Here is a 6,000-nt window from a genome sequence, read left to right on the forward strand (position 1 = left end):
ATGAACAATTAAAAAATTAACTTTAATTTTAATGAAAGGGTCGGTATGCTGAACGGGAAGAAATGAGTCAATAGATCAGACAAGACAACCTCAATTTCAACGAGGTGAGCTATGTTATGCAGTTATGACCTTTAGTCATCTTAGCACAGAACTATCTAGCTTTTAAATTTATTTTAAATTGAAACAAAATTCTCTGTGAAGCTTTTTCTTAACAACAGCTTGAATGATTTTGATCATGAAGATATTCCGCATGTAGTTCGATAATGACCAGGCTTGGGTCATCACTCGGAAGTGAATACTAGCTTCCCAAGTTTCAATTTGATTTGATCGTGTTGTTCAGCTTAATACGGTCTCAATTACTTTTATGGTGATTGGATTTCGACGATATTTTTTATATATACAGAAATGGGCATTGGAAGACTTGGGCTTCTAACTGGATTCTAAACACTATATCATTCATATGTTTCAAATATGCAACTTTTCAGTCAATCGTTGATGTATAAATAGTCGAGGTGGACCAAATGGCAGCTATTTATATAAATTCCATCATTCTGAACAACCTGCGCTATTTCTGCGAGACACAAAAATGCCTTTCATGTATATTTGGGCAGTATATAACAACAATAACAACAAAATATACATAAAACAAACACGAATTTAGATCGCATGACTGTACAACTGACGGAAAAGTTAAAAATGTAAAACAAAAATAGTTCCATGCATTCCTAGCTTCTAGGTCAATCATTATTCCGAAAGTAGTCGAGCTCTTTCCCATGGCAGCTATCGTCATACATTCGAGATATGATCTGTAGGACTGACATCGAAGTTGCAAATGATATTCGAGGTGTGATACGTAGGACTGACATCGAAGTTGCGAATGATATTCGAGATGTGATAGGTAGGACTGACATCGAAGTTGCGAATGATATTCGACATATGATACGCAGGACTGACATCGAAGTTGCTAGTGATATTCGACATGTGATACGTAGGACTGACAACAAAGTTCTGAATGCACATTTTACTGGAACTATTGCAACTCAGTGACTCGTTCCTAGTTCCCCTACCGGTTTTGTCGTGGGGAGGCAATTTCTTACCAGGACTTTGTACTAATAAAAAATAAAAAAAACTGTAAATTCACTCGCATACACGCGGGCTGCAGCTGCGCAAGAAATATTTATTGGCAGACTTAATGTCATAGGCAAGTATAGCTTTAACAATCTGTTGCCATCTTACAGAGATCAAGGTACATTAAACATAGATTGCACGTGGCAAGTAAATGCCCTTCCTTTCATTTAATGCTCAGATGAATACAGCAGGTTCGCTTTCTTACTTTATGACGTGTAATCTTATGCAACAATACAGACATATTAAGATTTAAATCGCTACGATCTGTGTCTCTTAAAAATGAATGAATGTTGACAAATTCAGTAGGATAGGCCGACTGCATCAAATAACGCACAGATGTTTTGCAAATATTTACGTTCAGAGAGAGAGAGAGTGTACGAAACTTAAACCAAACTTGGTGACGTGGTCACATCTGTATCGCAGCGACATTAATATAAAGGTCAGTTTAACTGATTCACAAGAAACACACACACACACACACATACACACACACACACACACACACACACACATATATATATATATATATATATATATATATATATATATATATATATATATATATATATATATATATATATACACCTACTCACAAAGCACACTTTGTACAATGCTTTTATATACATATGTGTGTGTGTGTGTGTGTGGTCAGTAATTGTAGGTATCCGAGAAAGTTACACAAGATTAAGATTAAACAAAAGAATCGAAAAATCCTCAAAATGCAAAGTAAAATTTTGTTATGTAAACCGGTAAACCGCATTCCTTTAAAAATTGAAAACCATTCTCAACTGCAATATCAGCAAGACTTATAATGTGGTATTAAGGTTGACTCTGTGACATACAGGAGGGTACATGGGGCTTATTTGAACATCCCGAGGTGGAGGCGTATGTTATATTATGAGAATGTATTGATCACTTTCAATTGCATGCTGTGGAGTAATTATGAGTACATTTTTACTTGAACACCGAACAAATGGGTGAGCCCGTGGATAGCGTACAGGTCTCGAGCCCAGATTGGGCAGGTTCGTTATGTATGTATGTATGTATGTATGTATGTATGTATGTATGTAAGTATGTATGTATGTATGTATGTATGTATGTGTGTGTTTGTGTGTGTGTGTGTATGCATACAGGTAGGTAGATTCACGCGTGAGTGCTTGGTTGGGTGTATACATGGACAGACAGATGAATGGATTTTGCGCACGTACACAATTACTATAAATTACAAACGTGCATATGTATATGAACATGCAGGTAGGTATATAGGCCAGTAGGTTATATATAGATACAGGTCTCTGTGTCAGTTTAGTAAACGCGAGTGCAGGAATGTAAGTTGGAAGGACGGTAGAAAACTAATCTCCTACTTGGTGATTCGTCCGTCTGCTCGTCAGAGGCGTAGCTATGATATTTTGCGCCCGGGGACGAACTATAAAATTGGCGCCCCAGCCCCCTCCCCGTTTAATCACATTTTTGAATATTACCCTTGTTTACTTATTATAATGTAACGTTGTAAACCTCATTTTGGCGCCCCTGTACCTTGGCGCCCGGGGACATATGTACCCCCCTGCCCCCCCCCCCCCAGCTACGCCTCTGCTGCTCGTATCTTGATGTTTCCACGGTTGTACCTATTCTTCCATACATTCTTTGATCCTTTACGTGCCATTATATATATATATATATATATATATATATATATATATATATATATATATATATACACACACGCGCGCGCGCTTGTCTGTCAGTTTTTGTAAAATTCAAGCAGCCACAATTAAGCGATGCGGTGCATGTTTCTGATATAGTTCATAATTGAACGTTTGGTTCATATGGTTTTTGTGTCGTTACTGCATTCGGTCTTTGGGCGTTAAGTAGACTATCTCTCAGGAAATCTAAGTCAAGATTGGTTGCACAATAATGTTTGTCCATAATCAGATAATTTTTGCTTGGCACGATTTCGGTTATCTACATGCAGTCTTATAACAACAGACTACGCACGTAAACGTACTATTTATAGCTGGCCCTGAGAGCAAAGTGAAATGTCACCTCCAGAGGGCATATATAGTCTGGGTTCTTGTTTTTAACCTATCATGAATACCATGTCCTATAGTAAGTTTAGTCTGGTTTTCTACCTCGTTTATTTCCTTGCCACGCGGCCTGTTACATAAAGAGGAAACAATAGCACAGTTTGAGAAAGATGGGAACCGGATTAATCCTTTATTAATGCGGCGCAGGTTCAAGATGTTTGCATTATGTGAGAACAGATCTTTATGTTCTCCCCTGGGCAATGCACGCATATGATTCCTGAAAAATATAAAAATATAAAAGTAAGTGAACCCCAGGGGCGGATTAAGGCTAACTGGTACCCTAAGCACTGACAAATCTTGGTGCCCCCCCCCCCACTTTCCACGCTGACCCAGTCCATTTTAGTTGTTGACCCTAGGGTGCACCATGATCAAGAAACAGAACATTATGATCAGTTTGCACTAGTTTTATCAATTTTTTTTTTACAAATCTTCATTCGTTTTTTTTTTCTTTTCGATCTTTTGTCAACTTTGTGGTGTCCCCATTGGCCCTGGTGCCATAAGCACGTGCTTAGTCTGCTTAATGGTTAATACGCCCCTGCTGAACCCTACCAGTATTGTATAAATAGTGTGGGGGTGGGGGTTCATGTCTGTGTGTGTATGTGTGTGTGCGTGTGTATGAGCAGCAGAGAGGGTGAACAGACCACTTAAGGGAGTGGTCACCCTTGTGTTTTACCAAAAAAAATAGTGACCACTCATAGAGGTCAATTACCACGTCTACGATTATTGTTTGTCCCAAACAGAATTGTAGACGAGCCCTCTCTGCTGCTATCATTCTTGGGAATCATCATCTGAATCATGGGAATCTTCATCTGAATCATGGGAATTTGTTCTATGTTTCAAGTAATATTCAAGTTCTGATGGTGGTTTTTCTATTTTTGGATTTATGTTCTTTCTGTGTTTATAATATATCATCAAACTTCTGTATCGATCTCCACCGCAATTTTTACAAATCTGATATAATCCTCTAACGCCGTTGTTACATCCAACACAACTTCGTGGACCAGCATGAGGATTTTTCTTTATAAGATAATTATGTTTCTTGCAATATTCTCCACGGCATTTTTTATTACAATTGTTAGTGGTTCCTTGATGTAACCACGCACAGTTGTTCATTATATTAATGATATCTATTTAATTCAATTTAATTTTATCATCACCCCTGTTACCCAAATATTTTATCAATACCCACACGATATCTTGTTCTTGGATCATGTAAATTTATTGTTATAAATCCATGCGGAGTAGCTTGCGCTCGTGAGAAGAAATTTTTGAATTTAATTATATCCATGTCACCACCACACCAAGTTTGATGAATATTTCGCAACGTGTGTGTGTCTACGCCATTAAACACAACTAAAATGTTGCAGTTGTCTCTGATCACCTTCGGAATTTGTGTATATCGTTGAGTAACATAGATCACGTCTGTATTTTTGTGTCTACCTCGGGAAAATATTCTGGCTGGATTTGATTGTTTATCTAGCATCACATCGTCGTATACAACTAAATTATTAATAAATCCGTCTATGGAATCTACGGATGGTGCTTCATCAATATCGGTTATAAACTCTATAACATCATTATCTTCATCCAGTAATCGCGCGTTTTCATTGAAATCTTTAAGTACATCATAACATCGCTGATCATCAACGGATGGTGCTACTAAATATAATTTATCCCATTTCAACCATCTCATTATCAGATTAAGTAATAATTGCGTCTTACCCGATCCAGATGGTCCTATGATAATCATTCTGATGGAATTCGGTAGCGCAGGATGATGCTTAACAGGTTCTCGCTGCCGAGTTGCTGAGAAATCAATTATATCCATATATATTATAACATGAATTTATATTGTTTACGCTGTAGAGTTAAAACTCCAACTACTGATTTAGCTACAGTTATAACAAAAAATAAAAAAAATAGCGTACGGTGGAAAATGTTCTATATGCGGTAGAAAGAAATTTTCGTTTTTACCTAATAGGCGCGGTGGTGATATTGCTAATTTGATGTCAAAGTTTCCAGGTGCTCCATGGGCTAAATACAGTGGAGAAAAACATCTACCAGGATATAATTATTGCGGTCCTGGTACTCGACTCGATATCAGGCTCGATAATCAAGATCAACCAAAACCAGGCGAGGAACCAATAAACGCTATTGATCGAGCTTGTCATGCTCATGATGTAGCTTATAAAAGTCAAAATCTACAAGATAGGCATATTGCAGATGTAAAATTAATTCATTCATTAAATTCTATAAAAAATAAAAATATTAGAGAATCATTAGCTAATTGGTTAGTAAGATCCTCGATGAAAGGTAAATTAGCGATTGGGGCTGGTAATTAATAATGGAATCAATTTATTATTCACCGAGAGGATACTGGAGAGGCAAAGCAGCAATTGGTAAACTCGCTGATGCAGCGGCGGTTAAACATTCTACTGCAAAAACGTGGTTATCTAAACAAGCAATATGGCAAATTTATCTACCACGTCCTAAACAAATTCAGTACGCGTATTTCGATGTCAGTGTTCCTAATGAAGTTCATCAAGCTGATATTCTGTTTTTACCGCATGATACTGTGCGTGGAAAAACGTACAAGTACGCGCTAACCGTAGTTGATGTTGCAAGTAGATATAAAGAAGCAGAGCCGCTATCAGCGAAAACATCATCTGAAGTAGCCGATGCGTTTGAACGAATTTATCAACGAGGTGGTGGACCACGAGGTGGTCTGCGATGGCCACAGCTACTACAGGTTGATCCTGGTAAGGAATTTCTTGGTCCAGTATCATCG

Source organism: Sinohyriopsis cumingii, chromosome 14 (genome assembly GCF_028554795.1).
Source record: "Sinohyriopsis cumingii isolate HCF-2022 chromosome 14, ASM2855479v2, whole genome shotgun sequence".
NCBI lineage: Eukaryota > Metazoa > Mollusca > Bivalvia > Unionida > Unionidae > Sinohyriopsis > Sinohyriopsis cumingii.